The sequence below is a fragment of the Palaemon carinicauda genome, chromosome 36 (assembly GCF_036898095.1).
Source record: "Palaemon carinicauda isolate YSFRI2023 chromosome 36, ASM3689809v2, whole genome shotgun sequence".
Classification (NCBI taxonomy): Eukaryota; Metazoa; Arthropoda; class Malacostraca; order Decapoda; family Palaemonidae; genus Palaemon; species Palaemon carinicauda.
Genome location: NC_090760.1, coordinates 7,007,092 through 7,032,659, shown reverse-complemented (window position 1 = coordinate 7,032,659; position 25,568 = coordinate 7,007,092). Strand labels below are relative to the sequence as shown.

The 25,568-nt window shown below is 35.1% G+C and overlaps 1 long non-coding RNA gene across 1 annotated transcript; it reads left to right on the top strand.

Moving 5' to 3' along the window:
• The first annotated feature begins 3,021 nt into the window (after positions 1-3,021).
• LOC137628362 (uncharacterized) lies at positions 3,022-25,568 on the top strand. Its single transcript, XR_011041350.1, has 3 exons — positions 3,022-3,183; positions 22,680-22,790; positions 25,210-25,568. It is a non-coding gene; the product is annotated as an uncharacterized lncRNA (long non-coding RNA).

Here is a 25,568-nt window from a genome sequence, read left to right as displayed (position 1 = left end):
TTGACGACAAGTGACTCGCACCTGCTTTATCAGGACCATCACCAATCACCTTCAACTAAGTGATATTTCAAAACACTCGCTGCTGCTCGTTTTCGACTGCATCACGAGAACCTGTCCATCTGGCTTCCCAAACCTTCAAAACTGGTAACCATGGTTTGGTCACCATCTCGTCCTCGGGAGCTGGGTTGATGACAAGTAACTACCACCTGCTTTATCAGGACCATCACCAATCACCATCAACTAGGTGATACTCCAAAACTGTTGCTGCTGCTCGTTCTCAACTGCATCAGGAGAACCTGTCCATCTGGCTTCCCAAACCTGACTGTCTCTTGTCACTCACAATGTGGCAAAAGTAAACAAGACACCCGCCTTAACAAAGAAAAAAAGAGGGCAGTTAAAAAATGTCTCAATACTTCAGTCAAGAATAGCATTGTCTTTATTACAAATAAGTTTTGATTGTAAAATATATTCTATTTATTGCCGATGCACAAAATATTTACATTTTTCATTCAAATTGTAGAGTTGAATCTTACCTATTGTTTGACCTCAGTATTGTAAGTGTCGGGTAGTTGAAAATTAGTTTCTGAATTTGAATAAATTGAATATAGCTGAGACTTATATAATTGCTATTCGGTATACTCTGCGAAAATGGTGAATTCGAAATTAGTTAAATCGTTCTGTACTTGAGCAAAAAAAAAAAAAAAAAAAAAAAAAATCTAGCAATCTATTATTTCACAGAAGTGTCGGGTAGATGAAAATTTGCCTCTGAATTTGAATAAATTGAATATAGCTGAGACTAATACAAATGCCATAAGGTATACTCTACTGAAATGGTGAATTCGAAATTATCAAAATCGTTCTGTACTTGACCAAATTTATATATATATATATATATATATATATATATATATATATATATATATATATATATATATATATATATATATATATATATAACACTATTGCTGAGACATAAAAATGCCATAAGGTATACTCTGCTAACATGGTGAATTCGAAATTAGCAAAATCGTTCAGTACTTGAGAAAAAAAAAAAAAATCTAGCAATCTGTTATTTCACAGAATGATTTCACTTAATTTCCATTTGATTTCCACCAAATTTTTACGATTTTGATTTCATGAATCAGGATTACAAAAAGTTTTGTTTTTCAAAATGTTAGCTGTGATGTGAATATTTATGGGAATATGTCAGCAACCAATTATAAAAAGGCTTTACCCAATCCAATGAGACTGTATTAATTATGTTTTTGTAATGACTATTGCAGTGTTCATAAAATGTACACGTATAATTTGTACTGTTAATATTTAATCAAAATCAAATGTACCAAACTTTTCAATGTTTTAAAGGCCACTCATGAATGGCAGGGGCAAGGGACAGTGACATTGCCTTATGAAGCAGGGCAATGTCCTAGAGACTAACCATATATAGGCATATGATCAGCGCCCAAGCCCACTCTCCACCCAAGCTATGCCTAAGGAGGATCAGGCAATGGCTGCTTATCAAGCAGGACAATGCCCTAGAGACTGTCCATATATACATATGATCAGCGCCCAAGCCCACTCTGCACCCAAGCTAGGCCCAAGGAGGGCCAAGCAGTGGGGGTTGATGACTCAGCAGATAGACCTATAGGATCCCCCAACCCCCAAACACCCCTATCCTTAGCTCACAAGGATGGTGAGGTTGCAGTGACCAAAGACACTAATTATGTCATGTGGTGAGTCGGGAAGTTTGGTAAAACTCGCTGGTATTAAAGACATTGTTCTCACCAGGTAAATCCTGGAGTGCAGTTAGCACCTAGACTTTGCTTTTGTATATGGAGTTATAATACAGTGAGATGAATAAGTGTTGAGTTAATTACGTAGGCTAAATTAACATAATGTTAAATTTAGCTTTACTGTGTAATTTTTTCGGTAAATGATTAGTGAGCAATATTTATCATTTGAGTCGTAGACTGCTTTCGTATATGGACTTATAATACAATGAGATGAATTAGTTTTGAGTTAATTACGTAGTCTAAATTAACCTAAAGTTAAATTTACCTTTACTATATAATTTTTTTCGTAGATGATTAATGAGCAATATCATTTGAGTCGTATAGTTTGCTTTCGTATATGGAGTTTTAACACAATGAGATGAATTAGTTTTGAGTTGATTACGTAGGCTAAATTAACCTGAAGTTAAATTTAGCTTTACCATATAATGTTTTCGGTAGATGATTAATGAGGAATATTTAACATTTGAGTCGTAGACTTTGCTTTGGTATATGGAGTTTTAACACTATGAGTTGAATAAGTATTGAGTTGATTACGTAGGCTAAATTAACCTAAAGTTAATAATGTTTTCAGTAGATGATTAATGAGCAATATTTAACATTTGAGTCGTAGGCTTTGCTTTCGTATATGGAGTTTTAACACAAGGAGATGAATAAGTGTTAATTACGTAGGCTAAATTAACCTAAAGTTAAATTTACTTTTACTAAATAATTGTTTCGGTAGATGATTAATGGACAATATTTAACACGAATTGGTATTTTATTGATTTTATTTTGGGATAACTTTAACAGGTAATATCAAAAACTTATTTTATATAACTGAGGCCTAGTTTTCATGATTTTATTTTGGAATAACTGATAGCACGTAATATTGAAAACATATTTAATATATATAATTGATGTCTTTTTCATGATAGGATATTGCGAAATAAAAATTAACGATTTTCTTGCTTAAACCAGTCAAGAGTAATTAATTAAAGAAAACAATTCTATGCCTCCATTATTCTCCTATATCTCTCATACTCTCAATTATGTTTGCTCTTGATGTTAATCAATATTCAAAGCCAATTAGGGAAAAAAAAGTATGTAGGCCTAATGGAACAAAAAATGAACAAAATGAATCCATATATTTCAATTGTATAATGACACTTTGCCAGTTTTCTTTTCGAGTTTCAAGTAAACATCCACCTAGTGTTTGTTCCTGAATCCAGCCAATAGGAGGAGTCTATTCGTAGCTGTCACTTCGTTTGTCTTTGTGGAGGCTTCTGATTGGCTAAGACGATGTCTTTGACGTCACACCTTAGCTCGATTCACTTTGTAGAGGGTTTAGTAGTTTTTATGGTTTTGTGCTGAAAGGTTCTCCTGAATTCGTGGTCTCTTGATGAATTTGAAGGTAAGTTGTCCAAGGGTTTGATTTTACTTTTATTAAATATCTTAATAGGGTTGTGTTCACATTATTAGCCATGAATTATTACTTAGTGTCTAGTATTATAAGAAATAATTTTGATAGAGATGAGGTCTGGACACTTATGTGAACCGGTTGAGTTTTGGCTTGTTGAAATGTGTGTAATGGTGAAATACTACGTGAAACTTTACCGTGGTTTATCAATATAGCTAGTGTGGTCCTTTATACGGTACCTGAAGGGGTCATAATTTTGTTTTAACCTTTATTTGTAATTTGAAATGTTTAGTGTTATACGTGAAACTTTACCGTGATTCATTAATATAGCTAGTGTGGTCCTTTATACCGTACCTGAAGGGGTTTTAAATTTTCTTTGAACCTTTAATTGTAATTTTTCTTTCAAAGTGTACTAGACGGAGCTAGAGTATATTAGTACCTACGTATAGTTCAATAGAAAGTGTTCTAGTATTCCATTTTTTAATTTTGTAAATCTGTACAATATTACTCAATAATATCTAGTTATCTTAGGTGAATGATATCGGTAAATGTGTCATAAGGAAATTATAAATATTTTGTAATTGTAAATTTTTGGAAATTTAGATGGACATCGGTGTAGCCTGTTTGTATCGGGAGATGTTATTCCTGTTAGGGTCGCAACAAGCCTGAATATGGCAATGGAACTACACCAAACGTTAAGGGTTGTAATGGAAATCCCAAACTCACATCGAACTTAATGGCAGTCATATTTTTAATGAAACACAAAGTTACTATACCGTAGTCTTTCGTAATTAAGAGGCCGTCATATCGCCGTTCAATGAATAATCTGGGTATAACCATCTATTTGGCAGAACTAGATTTTACTTTTTACAATTTTTATTTTGAGTTTAGATTTTTCAAGTATACCTTAGTTTTGCTTTCTCGTAGGGTTGCCAGTTTGGCTTTTTGTCAGGCCAAAAAAGCATATAATTTGGGTTTTTTAAAAAATGGTTGGCCTTTAGTAATATGGAAAAAGGCGGGCCTTAAGTACTATATATTTGGCCTTTTTTTCATTAATAGGTTGGCCTTTTAGAGCTTCTGTTGATTTAAAGTTGGCCTTTTCTCATTTAGAAAACCTGGCATCTCTTATTGAGAACCAATATCAATCCTCGATAAAAATTATCTACCCAAAGCCAGTTATTTGGCAGAACTAAATTGAACTCGCCTTTTCCCTCTATTTATTTTTGTCACTGGGAACTGTCCTGGGGTTTTACTGAGTTTAAAATTAAGTTTGACCGTAAATAGATCATTGAATGTATAAAGCAGCGTTGAAGGTTAAATTTCAAATTATTGAAAGGAAAGAATATTTTATATTTACTGTCAAAATTTCAGATTTTGTTGTAAAGGAAAATGGAAATCAGAGGTTAAGGGATACGTAATCAGTTTTTATTTAGTTATTTTAAAGAAAAACAGTATGAATGGAAATAAGCGGTTAAAGAATGCTCTGTAATAAGTCTACTACTGTGATATTTTTTAAGCGATGTCAAAGTCCACACAGGCTATACAAATTTTTTACTTCATTGAATTTAATAGGAACTGGCATCCAAGAAATATCTAAGAGTTGTGGTAATATAATTAGACAATGAGTAATATATGGTATGAAATGCTGAACGCCTTGGAATGTAAAATTAAAGTATCCTCGAGCGTAGTTCCTGCAGTAGGGGACCAGTAAAGCCGCCCGAAGTAGATAATCGTAAGTCTTGAACTAGTAATATCCTCGTAAACTTGGGCTCCTGCTCAGAGCAGGATCTTTTCGTGTGGACGAAATTAAAAGGTTTGAACGAAATGGAAAGGTGTTTTTAAACGAAGTTGTTTTGAACGAAACTACTAAAAGGGTGTTTATGAACGAAATTAGAAAGGTGTTTATGAACGAAATTAGAAAGGTGTTTATGAACGAAATTAGAAAGGTGTTTATGAACGAAATTAGAAAGGTGTTTATGAACGAAATTAGAAAGGTGTTTATGAACGAAATTAGAAAGGTGTTTATGAACGAAATTAGAAAGGTGTTTATGAACGAAATTAGAAAGATGTTTTTGAACGAAATTAAAAAGGTGATTTTGGACGAAATTAAGTGTTTTTGGACGAAATTATGGGCGAAATTAAAAGGTGTTTTTGAACGAAGGTAAAAGGGTGTTTTTGAACGAAGGTAAAAGGGTGTTTTTGAACGAAGGTAAAGGGGGGTTTTTGAACGAAGGTAAAGGGGGGTTTTTGAACGAAGGTAAAGGGGGGTTTTTGAACGAAGGTAAAGGGGGTTTTTGAACGAAGGTAAAGGGGGTTTTTGAACGAAGGTAAAGGGGGTTTTTGAACGAAGGTAAAAGGGGGTTTTTGAACGAAGGTAAAGGGGGTTTTTGAACGAAGGTAAAGGGGGTTTTTGAACGAAGGTAAAGGGGGTTTTTGAACGAAGGTAAAGGGGGTTTTTGAACGAAGGTAAAGGGGGTTTTTGAACGAAGGTAAAGGGGGGGTTTTGAACGAAGGTAAAGGGGGGGTTTTGAACGAAGGTAAAGGGGGGGTTTTGAACGAAGGTAAAGGGGGGGTTTTGAACGAAGCTAAAGCGGGGTATTTGAACGAAGCTAAAGCGGGGTTTTTGAACGAAGCTAAAAGGGGGTTTTTGAACGAAGCTAAAAGGGGGTTTTTGGACGAAGCTAAAAGGGGGTTTTTGGACGAAACTAAAAGGTGTTTTTGAGCGAAGCTAAAAGGGTGTTTTTGAACAAAACTAAAAGGGTGTTTTTGAACGAAGCTTAAAGGGTGTTTTTGAACGAAGCTTAAAGGGTGTTTTTGAACGAAGCTTAAAGGGTGTTTTTGAACGTTATTAAAAAGGGGGTTTTTGAACGTTATTAAAAAGGGGGTTTTTTAACGTTATTAAAAAGGGGGTTTTTGAACGTTATTAAAAAGGGGGTTTTGAACGGAATTAAAAAGGGGGTTTTGAACGGAATTAAAAGGGTGCTTTTGGACGAAATTAAAAGGGTGCTTTTGGACGAAGGTAAAAGGGTGTTTTTGAACGAAGGTAAAAGGGTGTTTTTGAACGAAGGTAAAAGGGTGTTTTTGGAACGAAGGTAAAAGGGTGTTTTTTAACGAAGGTAAAAGGGTGTTTTTGAACGAAGGTAAAAGGGTGTTTTTGAACGAAGGTAAAAGGGTGTTTTTGAACGAAGGTAAAAGGGTGTTTTTGAACGAAGGTAAAAGGGTGTTTTTGAACGAAGGTAAAAGGGTGTTTTTGAACGAAGGTAAAAGGGTGTTTTTGAACGAAGGTAAAAGGGTGTTTTTGAACGAAGGTAAAAGGGTGTTTTTGAACGAAGGTAAAAGGGTGTTATTGAACGAAGGTAAAAGGGTGTTATTGAACGAAGGTAAAAGGGTGTTATTGAACGAAGGTAAAAGGGTGTTATTGAACGAAGGTAAAAGGGTGTTTTTGAACGAAGGTAAAAGGGGGTTTTTGAACGAAGGTAAAAGGGGGTTTTTGAACGAAGGTAAAAGGGGGTTTTTGAACGAAGGTAAAAGGGGGTTTTTGAACGAAGGTAAAAGGGGGTTTTTGAACGAAGGTAAAAGGGGGTTTTTGAACGAAGGTAAAAGGGGGTTTTTGAACGAAGGTAAAAGGGGGTTTTTGAACGAAGGTAAAAGGGGGTTTTTGAACGAAGGTAAAAGGGGGTTTTTGAACGAAGGTAAAAGGGGGTTTTTGAGCGAAGGTAAAAGGGGGTTTTTGAGCGAAGGTAAAAGGGGGTTTTTGAGCGAAGGTAAAAGGGGGTTTTTGAGCGAAGCTAAAAGGGGGTTTTTGAGCGAAGCTAAAAGGGTGTTTTTGAACGAAATTAAAAGGGTGTTTTTGAACGATATTAAAAGGGTGTTTTTGAACGATATTAAAAGGTTTTTTTTTGAACGGAATTAAAAGGGTAGTGCTAGGGTGTTTTAGGACGAAACTACTAGGGTGTTTTAGGACGAAACTACTAGGGTGTTTTAGGACGAAACTACTAGGGTGTTTTTGGACGAAACTACTAGGGTGTTTTTGGACGAAATTAAAAGGGCGTTTTTGAACGATATTAAATGGGTGTTTTTGAACGGAATTAAAAGGGTGCTTTTAACGGAATGAAAAGGGTGTTTTTGAACGGAATGAAAAGGGTGTTTTTGAACGGAATTAAAAGGGTGTTTTTGAACGGAATTAAAAGGGTGTTTTTGGACGAAACTACTAGGGTGTTTTTGGGCGAAACTGCTAGGGTGTTTTTGGGCGAAACTACTAGGGTGTTTTTGGGCGAAACTACTAGGGTGTTTTTGGGCGAAACTACTAGGGTGTTTTTGGGCGAAACTACTAGGGTGTTTTAGGACGAAACTACTAGGGTGTTTTTGGACGAAACTACTAGGGTGTTTTTGGACGAAATTAAAAGGGCGTTTTTGAACGATATTAAATGGGTGTTTTTGAACGGAATTAAAAGGGTGCTTTTAACGGAATGAAAAGGGTGCTTTTAACGGAATGAAAAGGGTGTTTTTGAACGGAATGAAAAGGGTGTTTTTGAACGGAATTAAAAGGGTGTTTTTGAACGGAATTAAAAGGGTGTTTTTGGACGAAACTACTAGGGTGTTTTTGGGCGAAACTGCTAGGGTGTTTTTGGGCGAAACTACTAGGGTGTTTTTGGGCGAAACTACTAGGGTGTTTTTGGGCGAAACTACTAGGGTGTTTTTGGGCGAAACTACTAGGGTGTTTTTGGACGAAACTACTAGGGTGTTTTTGGACGAAACTACTAGGGTGTTTTTGGACGAAACTACTAGGGTGTTTTTGGGCGAAACTGCTAGGGTGTTTTTGGGCGAAACTACTAGGGTGTTTTTGGGCGAAACTACTAGGGTGTTTTTGGACGAAACTACTAGGGTGTTTTTGAATGAAACTACTAGGGTGTTTTTGGGCGAAACTACTAGGGTGTTTTTGGACGAAACTACTAGGGTGTTTTTGGACGAAACTACTAGGGTGTTTTTGGACGAAACTACTAGGGTGTTTTTGAACGAAACTACTAGGGTGTTTTTGAACGAAACTACTAGGGTGTTTTTGAACGAAACTACTAGGGTGTTTTTGAACGAAACTACTAGGGTGTTTTTGAATGAAACTACTAGGGTGTTTTTGAACGAAACTACTAGGGTGTTTTTGAACGAAACTACTAGGGTGTTTTTGAACGAAACTACTAGGGTGTTTTTGAACGAAACTACTAGGGTGTTTTTGAACGAAACTACTAGGGTAGTTTTTGAACGAAACTACTAGGGTAGTTTTTGAACGAAACTACTAGGGTAGTTTTTGAACGAAACTACTAGGGTGTTTTTGAACGAAACTACTAGGGTGTTTTTGAACGAAACAAAGTGTTTTTGAACGAAACTGAAAGGGTGTTTTAAACTGAAAGGGTGTTTTAAACTGAAAGGGTGTTTTAAACTGAAAGGGTGTTTTAAACTGAAAGGGTGTTTTAAACTGAAAGGGTGTTTTAAACTGAAAGGGTGTTTTAAACTGAAAGGGTGTTTTAAACTGAAAGGGTGTTTTTAAACGAAACTATAATGGTGTTTCTGAACGAAATTTTAAGTTTTTTTAACGAATTAAAGTGTTTTTTGAAGGAAATTCTAAGTTTTTTTGAACGAAATTTTAAGGGTTTAACGAAATTTAAAGTTTTTGAACGAAACTAAAATGGTATTTCTGAAAGAGACTAAAAGGTGTTTCTGAAAGACTAAAAGGTGTTTCTGAAAGACTAAAAGGTGTTTCTGAAAGACTAAAAGGTGTTTCTGAAAGAGACTAAAAGGTGTTTCTGAAAGAGACTAAAAGGTGTTTCTGAAAGAGACTAAAGGGTGTTTCTGAAAGAGACTAAAGGGTGTTTCTGAAAGAGACTAAAGGGTGTTTCTGAAAGAGACTAAAGGGTGTTTCTGAAAGAGACTAAAGGGTGTTTCTGAAAGAGACTAAAGGGTGTTTCTGAAAGAGACTAAAGGGTGTTTCTGAAAGAGACTAAAGGGTGTTTCTGAAAGAGACTAAAGGGTGTTTCTGGAAGAGACTAAAGGGTGTTTCTGGAAGAGACTAAAGGGTGTTTCTGGAAGAGACTAAAGGGTGTTTCTGGAAGAGACTAAAGGGTGTTTCTGGAAGAGACTAAAGGGTGTTTCTGGAAGAGACTAAAGGGTGTTTCTGGAAGAGACTAAAGGGTGTTTCTGGAAGAGACTAAAGGGTGTTTCTGGAAGAGACTAAAGGGTGTTTCTGGAAGAGACTAAAGGGTGTTTCTGGAAGAGACTAAAGGGTGTTTCTGGAAGAGACTAAAGGGTGTTTCTGGAAGAGACTAAAAGGCGTTTCTAAACGAAAGGGGAATAATGGGCTTGGCAAGATTCCAAAATCTTAAAAAATGACCATCGGTTGAATAGAAATTGGGATAGCGGGAAGTGTTATAGCTACATATAGTGCTGGGTTGGATTTCTTAATTTTTATTTTGCGGTGATTTATTTATTGCTGGGGATAAGATTGGAGAAAGCTATAGCTTATACTTTAATATCTTTTAATATTCTCTCTCTCTCTCTCTCTCTCTCTCTCTCTCTCTCTCTCTCTCTCTCTCTCTCTCTCTCTCTCTCTCTCTCTCTCTCTCTCTCTGATTTTTGCAATTGATAATTATTAATGCGTATGTGGATGAAAAAACTGTACTTAACGTTTTCGAAACATTAGTCTTGAAGAATCTGACCACCGAAGGAATTTGTCAATACTTGAGCAACAGTTTTGATTAGGATATAATTTAAATCAATTATAGTTATTGAAATAGATTGGAAATTTTCCAGAAAGTGAACTATGAATTTTTGAATTAATGTTTTAATTTGACATTCAAATATCTAGTCATACGTAGGCTTTTAAGTATAGAGTAAGGGTCATTGGAATCCGTTAGGTTCAACTTTCAGGTTTATTGGTTTATTCTAATTTGATGCTGTCCCGAAAAAATTTTTCCTGGCACGGGTTCTCGCTCGAAGATCTGCATACACGATAGAAATTGTGGAATTTCATAGTACTTGTAGCCAAGCAGTTAAGTATGAAATAGGACTGGTCGCAGTTGTATATTGTATACCAGAAGTGATTTTTTATATTAGTTTCGCTGAATACTCAAGATGGTAGTTGATGGATTACCAGAGTGAGCTATCGTAAAGTGTAAATACGGCTTAATGACATTTCTGATCTAGTCGCCTGCCCGTATAAATTCATGAATAAAATAGGGAATACATATAACAGAAATATTGTGAAGTCTTGAATGAGTACAGAGGGCCGTGGTGAAGGGTGGTGGCTTAAATTGTTAAACTTATGGGGAGTGGAATTTCTCTCCTGTATACAGTTAAGTTTTATGAAGATATTAATCTTCCATATAACTTAGAATTAAAAAGTTTAGTAATCGAATGTTCTATAAATTTCAAAACAGGTGATTGGCATCTCGAAGAGGCCTTGATGCCACCAGTAGGTAGTTTCCGTAAAGTTTTTAAGGTTGTTCTAACTTCCAACTTCAAATGAAACTCTGGAGTCTTTGCACAAAACTGAATTTTAATCACTTTCTCGTCATGGTTAGTTAAGGAAACCACATTATAATACTGGAAGAATTTGTGAATCCTGGCTGTTTTCTTCAGTAAGGTTTTTGTAACTTTATTCTTAATAAGTTTTGTTTGTTAGATTCCTTTATCAGATCTGAGAATTTTATTAGATTACTCTTGAAAATAAGAATTTTGTAACTTAATTCTAAAGTTCTCGTTGATAGGTTCCTTTATCAGGTCAGAATGCTTTATTAGATTACGTTTGGAAATATTGTACGTTGAAAATTACTTACAATAGTGTATTAGGTGTTCGAAGTTCATCAATTATGCTTAAAAAAATCTTTCTTGTGATTCCAGGTAGGTGTCTAGGCCGGAGGGTCGCTTGTCCAGATATTTCTGATAGGCCTACTTGGAACTGAGGCTTCTCGTCATCTGTGGAGCTGAGCCTGAACTTTCGAAGAGAATAGGGGCCGTGTCTATGATGTCAAGTTGAAAAAGGGCTTGAACACGCAACAATGGAACTTGTCTGAAACTGGCACTTTTAAGGAATCGGATGACAGCTGTTTTGTACTTGTTAATTTCCAGAAATTGAAAGCATAACTTGATTTAGTAAATGCCATCATATTTTCGACCTTTTTACTTTACTTTTAATTTTTTTCTAAGGCTGTAATTTGGGGCTTTTCAAGACACTTGCTATGTTCTAAATCCTGTTTTAAGGTTTAAATAAGTGTCCTTGGTCTTTCATATTCACTATGGGTATTTTGGTCTATTATTGTGTACCAAGTAAATATATAATATAAATTTGTTTTGACTTCCCTAGTTTCAAGTACAAGAAAATTGAAATTTTCTTGTGGGCAGGAAAGTAAGTTTCCCTTGGTAGTTTACGTTGGCGAGAACCAATTGCCACCTTACACAATGACAAAATTAAATGCAAACTTAGTTTAATCCATACCATTGCAAGAGTACATTATCTCCAATTGAAAAGAGATAAAATGAGATTACGGTTATAGTATCTTCTCTATGGTGGTGAGTTTACAAGAATATAGTCTTCTCCCCATTAGAATGTTGAAGTAAATAGTAGGAATTTGTCGTAAGTTTCGACAGTATTTCTATGGATCAGTTTTCGTAACTTATGCAAAGCAACTAGTCCATTAAAAACTGATACATTTGCCAAAATGTTTCAAGTTGACAAAAGTACTCGAGGGTACTCTAATCCAGTGCGGTTTGCAATCTATACTTTGAGCTGAACAAGTTTTAGGCAACTGAAATTAATCCTAGAGCTTGTAATTTGTACATTAACTCACTCCTTACAACTAAATGTCCTTTTTTTTTTTACTCTATTGCTCAGAGGTTATTATGGCGTTTCAATATATCATTCATTGTTTGTGGAATGAGGCTCCTAGCCCGGTATCAATGTTTCTTTGGGATGTCTTGTGCCATCAGCTCTGGGGAATAATTTTCTGGCTACCTAGGGTAGGTTGGCCAGGGCACCAGACACCCATTGTGATACTACCGCTAGAGTTAAGACTGTCCTTTGACTAGCTAGACAGTATTGCATTGAATCCCCTCTCTGGTTACGGTTCCTTTTTCCTTTGCCTACGCATACACTGAATAGTCTGGCCTATTTTCCATTTTCCTTACCTCGTACACCTGACAACACTTTACCAAACAATCCTCCTTCGCTCAAGCCCTTGGGCTTTCAGCATCCTGCTTTTCCAACTAGGGTTGTAGCTTAGCAAGTAATAATACCTATGCCTGACGTTAATTAAATCTGGTCACATCATCAGATACAGAGTTCTTATTTCTGGGAAAAATAAAAACGTGTACGTGCATAGATGTCCAGCTAGTCAGAACAAGGTTGCATGGAGTATTTTGAATATTAAGTAGCATAGGTAGTTAAATCAAGTAGGTTATATTAGGAATGTAGTCCTTTCAGAAAGGCTGGTTATCTATGGTTTTAACTGAAGGATGAGAAAAGTTAGGGTTGTGAAGCATTTGGGGTTTATAATTTTCTTTGAAGGTACAAGGTTTATTGAAGACTACTAAATGTTGAAATCTTAAGGTTTTGGAATAAGTGTCGCCTCTTGATATTTAAGAGGGCCTTGATAGAATCTAACCAAAAACGCGGCTGGTTCAATGCGTTAGTTAATTGCAAGTAACATCAAGTTTTTAGTTAATGAGGAAAGGAAGTGGAGACTTGATATTTAGCTGGGATGTTTTACGGACAAGACTGGGGTAGCACTAAATGAAAAGTTATTTCAAAGTTTTTCAGGTAGTTTCCTGATGTTTGGGAACTGAATGTAGGTAAAGGATTATTATTATTATTATTATTATTAGTTGAGTAATACCTAGTATTTGTATAGCCTACGTATATTTGTTTACCTTATAAGCTCTAATCTGAGAATAGTTTTTAAAGAAAATTGACAGCAGTGGCTTTAATTATGATTTAATTTGATTAATGGTCACTTTAGTTCCTAATGTTTTGAATATAAAATTGGTTGTATCTACAATTATAGATGCTGTCTGAGTAAAGATATAGCAGTAATTTGTCTTCTGGAAGTGTTTTAAATGTTATAGATGCCGTCTGAGCAAAGATCTGGCAGTAATTTTAGTCTTCTGGAAGCGATTTAAACGTTATAGATGCTGTCTGAGCAAAGATCTGGCAGTAATTTTAGTCTTCTGGGAGCGATTTAAACGTTATAGATGCTGTCTGAGCAAAGATCTGAGAGTGATTTTAGTCTTCTGTGAGCGTTTTAAACGTTATAGATGCTGTCTGAGCAAAGGTTTGGCAGTAATTTGTCTTCTGGAAGAGTGTTAAACTTTATAGAGCTGTCTGAGCAAAGATCTGGCAGTAATTCTAATGTTCTGTGAGCGTTTTAAACGTTACAGATGCTGTCTGAGCAAAGATCTGGCAGTGATTTTAGTCTTCTGTGAGCGTTTTAAACGTTATAGATGCTGTCTGAGCAAAGATCTGGCAGTAATTCTAGTCTTCTGGGAGCGTTTTATACGTTACATATGCTGTCTGAGCAAAGATCTGGCAGTGATTTTAGTCTTCTGTGAGCGTTTTAAACTTTATAGATGCTGTCTGAGCAAAGGTTTGGCAGTAATTTGTCTTCTGAAGAGTGTTAAACTTTATAGAGCTGTCTGAGCAAAGATCTGGCAGTAATTCTAGTCTTCTGGGAGCATTGTAAACGTTACAGAAGCTGTCTGAGCAAAGATCTGGCAGTGATTTTAGTCTTCTGTGAGCTTTTTAAACGTTATAGATGCTGTCTGAGCAAAGGTCTGGCAGTGATTTGTCTTCTGGAATAGTGTTAAACTTTATAGAGCTGTCTGAGCAAAGATCTGGCAGTAATTCTAGTCTTCTGGGAGCGTTTTAAACGTTATAGATGCTGTCTGAGCAAAGATCTGGCAGTAATTTGTCTTCTGGAAGCCTTTTAAACGTTATAGATGCTCTGAGCAAAGATCTGGTGGTAATTTAGTCGTCTTGAAGTTTTAAATTAAATTAAATCTGTTTGTCAACGACTTTCAGAGTAACACTTGTTAGCTTTTGTTGTTCGGTTAACTTTAGGTTCTGGGAGTTATTGCTTCCGGTGTATTTTGTTTTATCACAATGTTATGGGGGTTTGTAAACAGCCTGATTTTGAAAATTAAGAGAAGTGTTACTTTAAAATGATCTGCTAAGGCTCTGTTAAGATGGCCAAGTTGAATAAGTTATTGAGGAAAATAGTCAAGCCAGGTTGAGAAATCTAGGAGTGTAAAATGAGACGAGGAGCGTGATACTGACTGACCCAGGTAGCAAATTGCTTTGTTAAATGATTAATGATGAACGGAATATGGAAATTACAAAGGTTGGGATATTTTTGGAGCCCCACACTGTTAATTCAGTCAGTTAGCTCACGCGAGAAATACCTAGGTTACACTATTTGAGTCTGATGCTTTAAAATGTTGTCGAGTCCATGACTGGTGAACGCCTGACTCTGTTTAGTCCCCGTTCAAACTCGTCAGTTCCTTTGGTTGCTGCAACCTCAACCATCCTTGTGAGTTAAGTATGGGGGGTGGAGCCTATAGGTCTATCTTCTGAGTCATCGGTAGCCATTGCCTGGCCCTCCTTGGTCCTAGCTTGGGTGGAGAGGGGACTTGGGCGCTGATCATATGTATAGAGGATCAGTCAGTAGGGCATTGTCTGGGTTGATAGGGTAACATCACTGTCGCTTGCCCCTGCCATTCATGAGCGGCCTTTAAACAGTTTCGTTAAAAATATTTACTCCAAATAACTTCGTTTAAAGGACCTTCCCTGATAATCTTTGCTCAACACGACTTAGACCACACCATTCGTGTCAACCGTTTGTCATTGCAGTCGGTGTCCATAACTGCTTTAAGCAGCATGATCATGTAAATCTTATAAATGCTTATCGCAAGACAAATTTAGGGATTCATTAAGTCCATTCAAAGGACAAGGGAGATTATTAAACTTCTAACTGTTATCAATTATCAAAATGTTCAAATGAAATACTTGTTTACTTTTTTTGGGTTTAAATCCAACCCTCTACTGAAGTCGAGTGAACTACTTCTCGGGCGGGTCCATATTAATCATCTAACGAAACATTTTCATTATAACTTATACAATTCTTTGATTGTAGCATCTTCCAAATCATATGATCTTGTGAAAAGTAATGTATTTAGTTTCTTCTTAAATTCAGTTGCTTCCTTTAGGTCCTTCATTTCAGTTGGCAGTTTATTATAGTGTCTAGGCGCATAGTAACTTATATTGCAGGATTTGCTCTTTTTAAGTTAAAAAAGTCTTTAGTGAGGTCTGCAGTGATGTTAATAAACTGTAATCATCTCACCATAACCAACTTAAAAACAAATAAATTGCTTTATCCAATAATTGTTGCAATTGATATGCAATACTTGTGAAAAATACGATATTGTCCTCCGACAAAGCATTGTAAAGAGCAAACTTTATAAGTCGGTTGAATTCCATATTGGCAGCTTAGAGGCAAAACAAAGTTCACAGAGATCAATTATCACTTATATGATACACAGCCCTTGGACAATCCCTCCCAAGTTATTGGATAATGTAATAGCTTGAAATATTTGCAATGTTATTGAATAATGTAATGGCCTGAAATATTTGCAATCCCTCCTAAGTTATGGAATAATGTAATGGCCTGAAATATTTGCAATCCCTCCTAAGTTATTGAATAATGTAATGGCCTGAAATATTTGCAATCCCTCCTAAGTTATGGAATAATGTAATGGCCTGAAATATTTGCAATCCCTCCTAAGTTATTGAATAATGTAATGGCCTGAAATATTTGCAATCCCTCCTAAGTTATTGAATAATGTAATGGCCTGAAATATTTGCAATCCCTCCTAAGTTATGGAATAATGTAATGGCCTGAAATATTTGCAATCACTCTTAAGTTATTGAATAATGTAATAGCCTGAAATATTTGCAATCACTCATAAGTTACTGAATAATGTAATAGCTTGAAATATTTGCAATCACTCCCAAGTTATTGAATAATGTAAAAGCTTGAAATATTTGCATCACTCCCAAGTTATTGAATAATGTAATAGCTTGAAATATTTGCAAGTGCTACATAATTATGCTAGTAATTACTCTTAAACTCAATACACAGGTTGCAGTCCAGAGTCGCCAGTTATACTGAACTGGTTCATGTGTGGTCAATTAATTCCTATTGATAAATAATAGTAGGCAAAAGCATACAATAAAGACCAAAGAATTTGCAAATATAAAGGGAACAGCTTCAAATTTGGGTCAGTAATAGGTTATATGTATATAAGATAGTTTGTATTGTATCTCGCACTCCCTCAGAGATTAGTTCACCAAACTTTTAGCTGGGCTTCACAAGGCACAAGAAGAGTTGGAACACCCAGACCTACATGGCTTAGGACTATGAAGTGCGAAGTAGGACATGATGAATGGAGAAGTACTGAATTAAAAGCTCAAGGTAGAGACGAATGACGAAATCTAACGGTCTTTCTTTTACGAGTTTATTTCTCGCCCTCTGTCACACTAAAAGTCTGTTCAGGCGGGCCTTGGTGTGTGAAAAAATAATTTCATTCCAGTTAATATTTTGCTCTGTATGTTATAGGTTATTTCGCTAGCATGTGTATTCAGACTTAATAGTTTTCAGGTCACTATTATAACACTTTCTAAAAAGATAAGTCTTCAGGTTTTTCTTGAAAGCTGCCACATTTGTGCTATTCTTGACATCGAGTGGAAGGTCGTTGAAGAGTCTCGGTGCAGCATAACTGAACGTTCTTCCTCCTATTGCATGATTCACGGTCCCTTTGCGTCAGTAGGTGTAGGAGGTTATGATGATGATTGTTTAATGAAATTAACTACGTTCTTCATAATAATATATCAATCACCTTAGCGTGCATTCATGTCATAAAGACTAATGAAAATAAACATTGGAAAAATAACAAGCGTTCCTATTATTCAGTTTCGTTAGGTGTGTGTTTCACACACCAAAGCCCGCCAGAACAGACTTTTAGTGTCTGATGGAGGGCGCGAAATAAACCCGTAAAAGTTTCCATTTCTGGGCTTGGCCAACCTGCTTCTCTTTACTGAAGGGTCTGAATATGACCTACAAAATCTACGAAGTGGTACATAATTCGGAAGCTTCTTTTAAATGCTAGCACTGTTGCAACGATCAGAAAAGGCATCGGATTCAGCATGTCTTTTTTTTATAGATTGTTTATGAAATATCTGTTTTAATGTTTTTAAAATATTCTTATTTTAGTTGTTCATTACTTGTTTTGGGTTTAAATCCAACCCTCCCCTGGAGTCGAGTGAACTACTACTCGGGCGGGTCCATATTAATCATCTAACGAAACCTTCTCATAACTTATACAATTCTTTGATTGTAGCATCTTCCAAATCATATGATCTTGTGAAAAGTAATGTCTTTAGTTTCTTCTTAAATTCAATTACCTGCTTTAGGTCCTTATTTTCAGTGGGCAGTTTATTATAATATATAGGCGCACAGTAGCTAAAAGCCCATTCACCAAATTTACTATTTGTTCTTGGTTCAGATATTGTTTATTTCCTTTCCTCACTGGGCTATTCTTCCCTGTTGAAGCCCTTGGGCGTATAGCATATTGCTTTTCCAACTAGGGTTATAGCATAGCTTATAATAATAATAATAATAATAATAATAATAATAATAATAATGATAATAATAAATGCCACACAATTCTAGTTCTTGACATCGTAAACTCAAGGTAGTTCGTCAGGCTTCAGTGAACTTCACGTGGTGCATTGTAGGAATATTATAACGTAGTCTCTTTGGGCTTTAGTTACTTATATTTTAGCGTAACACTTCACCTCATTTCGAATTTCTTTGGTTCCTATTTTTGCCCCCTTTAACCACACGATGAAGCAATTATAAGACCCGATAAGGATGTCAAATTTTATATGGTTATTTCAACACCTAAGTACCAATGTGGCAGAAATTTACAAGGAAATCTATTAAGCTCTGTATGATGAATATTTTAGGGTAGAAAAAATTCAATTATTTAAAAATACATTTTCTTTCCGCGTTAAATGTGTGTAGACCGTGAAGTCTATTTGACAGATCGACAAATCCTTTACACTTTGCTAGTGGTACCTGTCTCCCCCAGCCTATAAAAAGTTTATTTTTTTATGATATATCAGATTCACTCCGGAGTTCAGATCTCCGTGATACCTCTACAGGTAAATTTCTCTGGTATATCACTCGCAGGACCTAAAGGGAGAAATTGAATTTAAGAAGAAACTAAAGACATTACTTTTCACAAGATCATATGATTTGGAAGATGCTACAATCAAAGAATTGAATAAGTTATAATGAAAATGTTTCGTTAGATGATTAATATGGACCCGCCCGAGAAGTAGTTCACTCGACTTCAGTGGAGGGTTGGATTTAAACCCAAAACTAGTAAAGATATATCCCTAAGTAGAAAGCTGCCATTGAGGAACTTCCATCAGGACGACATGGCTTAAGCCCAAAATTGCAATTGGTCGATAACACCCTTTACACTCGGATATAGATATTTTCGACATATCATACAGAGAAATCTTTCGTAAATATGTTAAAGCAAAGAGGACATTATCTAGAAATAATATTTGTAACAAATGAACTGCAGATAATGAGTATTTAATTGAATGACGGGTAATAAAACCTGAACTTGTTCGTAAGTTATATGAAAGAGCAATTTTAATTTTTCTTCTCCCAAATATCGTAATTTATTTTGCGAATAATTATGACTCGATATATTAATAGAATTATTTTACTGATATATATATATATATATATATATATATATATATATATATATAATATATATATATATATATAATTATTCGTAAAATTTATATATATATATATATATATATATATATATATATATATATATATATATCTATATATATATATATAAATTTTACGAATAATTATGATTCAAAATATATCTATACTCTTATTTTACTGAAAAGAAGGAAATTAATGTAAAAATTTAATGACTAATGAAACCATGGAAGCTACTTTTGCAAAAATATTTAAAGACGTTGCTCTTAAATGAGAATCGAATACCGCATGAATACAGAGATCCCTTTTAATTAATTGGTGTCTAAAAGCTGTATTTGGAATAAATTCCTCTATACATAAATCATACTGAAAACTGATTGTCCATCCAGAGTCAAGTACGTTTCAACTATTTTCCCAATGTTCCTTTTTCGAAGTTTTTTTTTTTTTTTTTTTTTTTTTTTTTTTTTTTTTTTTTTTTTTTTTTTTTTTTTTTTTTGTGTATTTAGTCAAGAGCCTCCTTTGCCGTGTCAGTTCTTCTTAATAGAATAAGTTAATTAATTGAGGTATTATCAATATCAATTGGTAACCTACAACCCTAGTTGGAAAAGCAGGATGCTATACGCCCAGGGGCCCCAACAGGGAAAATAACCCAGTGAGGAAAGGAAACGAGGAATAATAGAATATTTTAAGATCGGTACCAATAAAATATTTCCTGTATAAACTATAAAAACTTTAACAAAAAAAGATGAGAAATTAGATAGAACAGTATGCCCAAGCGTACCCTTAAGCAAGAGAACTCTAACCCAAGACAGTGGAAGACCATGGTATAGAGGCTATGGCACTACCAAACACCAGAGAACAATTGTTTGATTTTGGAGTGCCCTCTTCCAAGAAGAGCTGCTTACCATAACTAAAGAGTCTCTTCTACCCTTATAAGCCAATTGTTCATTACTTCTCTTACAGTTTATTTCCTTATATCCTTTTCTCACTAGGCCATTTTTTCCTGTCGGAGCCCTTGGGCTTATAGCATCTTGCTTTTCCAACTAGGGTTGTAGCTTAGCTTGTAATAATAATGATATTTGGGCCAGGTGAAAGCCCTGCAGCTAAGTACCACGAAATAAAGAGGTCAGACAACTTGGGAGATTTAGAAAGCTTCAGTGTGTAGCTTGGGCGAAGTAAAGAGGTCAAACAACTCGGGAGATTAAGTAGAAAGCTTCAGTGTGTAGCTTGGGCAAAGTAAAGAGGTTAGACAACTCGGGAGATTAAGTAGAAAGCTTCAGTGTGTACCTAAGGTGATGTAAAGAGGTTAGACAACTCGGGAGATTAAGTAGAAAGCTTCAGTGTGTAGCTTGGCGAAGTAAAGAGGTCAAACAACTCGGGAGATTAAGTAGAAAGCTTCAGTGTGTAGCTTGGGCAAAGTAAAGAGGTTAGACAACTCGGGAGATTAAGTAGAAAGCTTCAGTGTGTACCTAAGGTGATGTAAAGAGGTTAGACAACTCGGGAGATTAAGTAGAAAGCTTCAGTGTGTAGCTTGGCCGAAGTAAAGAGGTCAGATAACTCGGGAGATTAAGTAGAAAGCTTCAGTGTGTAACTTAGGCTAAGTAAAGAGGTTTGACAACTCGGGAGATTAAGTAGAAAGCTTCAGTGTGTAGCTTGGGCGAAGTAAAGAGGTCAGACAACTCGGGAGATTAAGTAGAAAGCTTCAGTGAGTAGCTTGGGCGAAGTAAAGAGGTCAGACAACTCGGGAGATTAAGTAGAAAGCTTCAGTGTGTAGCTTGGGCGAAGTAAAGAGGTTAGACAACTCGGGAGATTAAGAAGAAAGCTTCAGTGTGTAACTTAGGCTAAGTAAAGAGGTTTGACAACTCGGGAGATTTAGAAAGCTTCAGTGTGTAGCTTGAGTGAAGTAGAGAGGTCAGACAACTCGGGAGATTAAATAGGAAGCTAAAGTGTGTAGTTTGGGAAAAATAAAGAGGTTAGACAACTTTCAGATTAAGTAGAAAGGTTCAGTGTGTAGCTTGGGCGAAGTGTAGAGGTTAGACAACTTGGAAGATTTAGAAAGCTTGAGTGTGTACCTTGGGGCCTTAAGGCTAAGGCATAGACCTCAAGTATTGCTTATAATGCAACGACTGAGGTATAATAACGCCCTTCACTTCCCTGGAAAGGCGTTAGGCCTGGTCTGTCAATCAAACTTCTGCCATGATTTTCTACTAACAATTTAGCACTGGTTTAGTTTGACCTCGCTTGACGGCGAGGTTTTAGGTCAGGAAAGATTTATCAGTTGTATAGTGTATTTGTGAATACAATCTTGCTTTAAATATTTCGTCTATAAGTAATAACTCATAACACAAGTTGAAATATTAGGTTACTTCTAAATTATTTCAGCATGATTTTGAACACTGTACTGTAATGGGGTTTCTAAGATATTTTATAATCAAATGTTTATAATAAACCAAGATGATCTTACTCAATATATTTGTTATTCCAGAAAAAAGTGACCCTTCTCAACATATTTTTTTTTATCAAGGAAACTTCGAGCTTAGGAAAGCTAATAGTTAAGAAAGAGAAAGGGACTGAAATGCTCGTTAAATTAGGCTTAGTATTGTGTTTATAACATAAACTGACATTAGAGATATTATTATTACTTGCTGAGCTTCAACCCAAGTGTAATTCTAATATAAATGTGATTATTCTTCAGGGTTTTTACTGTCAAAAGCATAATGCTACAGCATCTAATCTGTACTGCAAATACATTACAGTATTATTACTGTATACTGATGTTTTCCTGTAGGTTAATGCCAAGCTGAAAAAAAAAACCCTTGCATTACATTTCATCTTTACCAGCATGCCTCGCAGAAAGTACAACATTAGATTAAATCGGTATGATACTTAGTGAAATGTCCTGCCTGTCTCCCTCTAAAATTATTCATTTTGCCTCGTATATTTTACATTTTCATGAACAATGTTGTTGGAGTTTTGTTAAAGTTTTTATAGCTTATATAGGAAATATTTATTTTGGTTTTGTTGTTGTTCTTAAAACATTTCATTTTTGCTTGTTTCCTTTCCTCACTGGGCTATTTTCCCTGTTGGAGCCCTTGGGCTTATAGCATCTTTCTTTTTCCAACTAGGGTTATAGCTTAGCAAGTAATAATAATAATCATAATAGTAATAATGATAATAGTAATAATGATAATAGTAATAATGATAATAGTAATAATGATAATAGTAATAATGATGATGATGATGATGATGATGATGATGATGATAATAAACTGCCTATCACTAAACTGACCAGGCCTATAAAAACCCACAAGATATTTCATATTTACGAGGCATGAATTGGATTTGGATTTTAAATTTTAGTCTATTCAACTCCTTAAATAAATATCTTGATTAGTTTAAAAATAAACTTTTATAACTACTCATAACTGCATGGTATTGACACAATCAGGATAAACTGATCGAAAAAATATACTGGATTTCCTTAAAAAAGAATCTTTCAAGCATTAACATCATCTGGTGTATTACTAGTGTTTTCAATGCTTAATTTGTTTTCATTTTTCATGTTGCTTTTCTTTGCACTGTAAGTTATCCTACAGATGTATAAAAATTTATTTTGAATATATTTTTGTTCTACAGATGTATCGAAGATTTGACTGGATTGGTGATGAGAAAAAAGTGCCCACTTTGCAGCATTTAATTGTGTAGCCTGACAGATCAAGAAATTAAACTCACTACTGGATGTAATAAGTAAGTACTGTAACTTAATGCATAGTTTTCTATAATAAAAAGGTAGAATATATTCGAAATCAAATAGATATTACCTCTAAAAACATTGTTTCCATTTTTCGAGAGTAATGTTACCCAAAAAAAGATGGCTCATCCTTCTGATTACAATTAAAATCAATCAGTTTTTATAATTTCTTTACAAGTTGTGTGTTCAGGAAGTAATAGGTTTTATGCTCTGATAATGTTCACTAGTTCCTTAGGCAAACACTTGCTCTTGACCTTTTGATAGTCTCTAAATCTATGATATGAGGGTTAATTTAGGTTAAATAAAAAATTATTGAATCACATGCAGAAGTAGAGAAATTTTCAGCTGTTCAGGAACCAAATTCTTTCAATTTGTTGAAAATAAACCTATTTAAACATAATGCAGTACTAAGAATTTTTCAGCTGCTCAGAGACCAAAATTTTTTAATTTGTTGGAAATAAACCTATTAAATCACAATGCAGAAGTACTGAGAATTTTTCAGCTGTTCCGAAACCAAAGTTTTTCAATTCAGGTTGCCAAAAAAAAAAATATTATATATATATATATATATATATATATATATATATATATATATATATATATATATATATATATATATAAATAAATGAATAAATCATACACAAGTACTGATAAATTTTCAGCTGTTCAAAAAGCAAAATTTACTTCATGTACTTTATATTATGGTTTCAGCAAAGTATTAGATCTTTGATGTAATGTCATAGAAATTTAATTTAGATTTCTCAATCATTCTGCTTATGAAGAATAGTGTCAAATGCCCTCCAGTCACATTGTTTGCATAACCTGCATGATGATTAAATGAGATTTTGGAGTTTTGTTTCTAATTCTGTAGTTTTTCATATTACTGAGATACTTTTTGTTAGTTTCATAATTTGTAGCTTCAGGTGTTGAAGCTTTAGTTTTTGTAGACCAAAGGTTATAAAGGGGCACATTGTTAGATGCTAGTTATTTCAAGCATGAATATTACTATAGGGTTTGCAATAGTTTATCATCATCAAAGACACTTAGTAAAGACCATCTAATGTCAAAAAGGGCTCTTAAATAGTGTCTAATGTCAAAAAGGGCTCTTAAATAGTGTCTAATGTCAAAAAGGGCTCTTAAATAGTGTCTAATGTCAAAAAGGGCTCTTAGGTAGTGTCTAATGTCAACTAGGCCTCATGGCTATCATATTATTGGGTTTGCTCTTAGGTAGTGTCTAATGTCAACTAGGCCTCATGACTATCATATTATAGGGTTTGCTCTTAGGTAGTGTCTAATGTCAACTAGACCTCATGGCTATCACATTATAGGGTTTGCCTTGTCCTTTTTGACATATTACAATACCTGTTGGTACTGCTAAAGTATAGCATTCAACATTTTCTTTTGGCATAGTAATTGCTTCACTTAAATTTTCAGTAGAGTGCATTTCCTTTCATTTTAATATACAATTCTCTCAGATATATGTATAGTGATCCTTGAGCTTTCTCTTTGAATGCACTAGACTAGAGTTTGGTTGACTCATTTTTCGTTTGGATATGTTTCAATCTCTATCTCTATCTTGTATAGCTGATGCCATATTGTTACAGAAAATAAGGATTGTTTAGGACTGGAAATGGCAACATAACAATTGCCATTGTTCATATCCAATCCAAGCAGTTTGGCTGGATGTACAAAATTTGGTATCACAGTCAAAATGCTTGGTCCAGGGGACAATTAGCAATTTTGTTGGGTTTTTGAAGAGGAAAAACCGGGTTAAGATTTTATTATTCAAGTTGTTAGTTATAAAACCTTAGTTTATTTTTCCAAGGTGGTGACTTTTAGAGAGTTGGAGTAGTTATACCATTGTTCATTAAAGGAAAAGGACCTTTTAGAGTTAGCAAGCGTATGCCTCTTAAGATTTGATGTTAGATTTCAAGTTAATTTCTCCATGTAATTCTAGTTCATTTGAAGGCAGCATACTTCTAAGTCTTTATTGTTGGTTACATATAAATTGGTCAATAATTTAAAGCCCAAAACTACAGTAGATTGCCATTGCTTTTGTTAGGTACGTGTTACATTAAACCCGAGGTACAACAGAACTGCTTTATTTCAAAGTGACTGAAAAATCCATGTAAATTTACTCAAACTTTCACAGTGATTAAAGATGTATTGCAGTCTTCAAGATCCTATGGTTTTCACTTCTCTTTCCCTTTCATGTGATGGGGTAATCCCCCCAATAGAATATAATTGTTGGAAAAGGTTTAGTGCTCATATAAGTGTTGGAAAAGGTTTAGTGCTCATATAACTGTTGGAAAAGGTTTAGTGCTCGAATAATTGTTGGAAAAGGTTTAGAGCTCAGTAGAATTTTGAAGTTCCTAACTCCAGAACCACTGCCTAATCCAGTTTTCTATTTTGCAGATTGGTGGACTGTACTGGAGGAGTTTCTGGAGACGCATGGGTAGAAAAAGGTAGCCCTACCAAATCCGAAAAAGAAACTGTCCGGCCAAAGAAACCAAGTCAGGGAAATATAGCATCTGAAGGAGAATCATCCTGGGGGTTATTCACAGAAATTCACCGGTGGCCGGAGAAAAGACAGAGTCCAGCGGCGGTGGCCGGAGAAAAAACAGAGTCCAGCGGCGGTGGCCGGAGAAAAAACAGAGTCCAGCGGCAGTGGAAGAAGATCGGCGACCGAGAAGATTCAAGAAAAATATAAAAATTGCTGGTAATCCAGGGCATGTGTGAGAGATTTCTGGACCATAAAATTTAAATGTTTTATT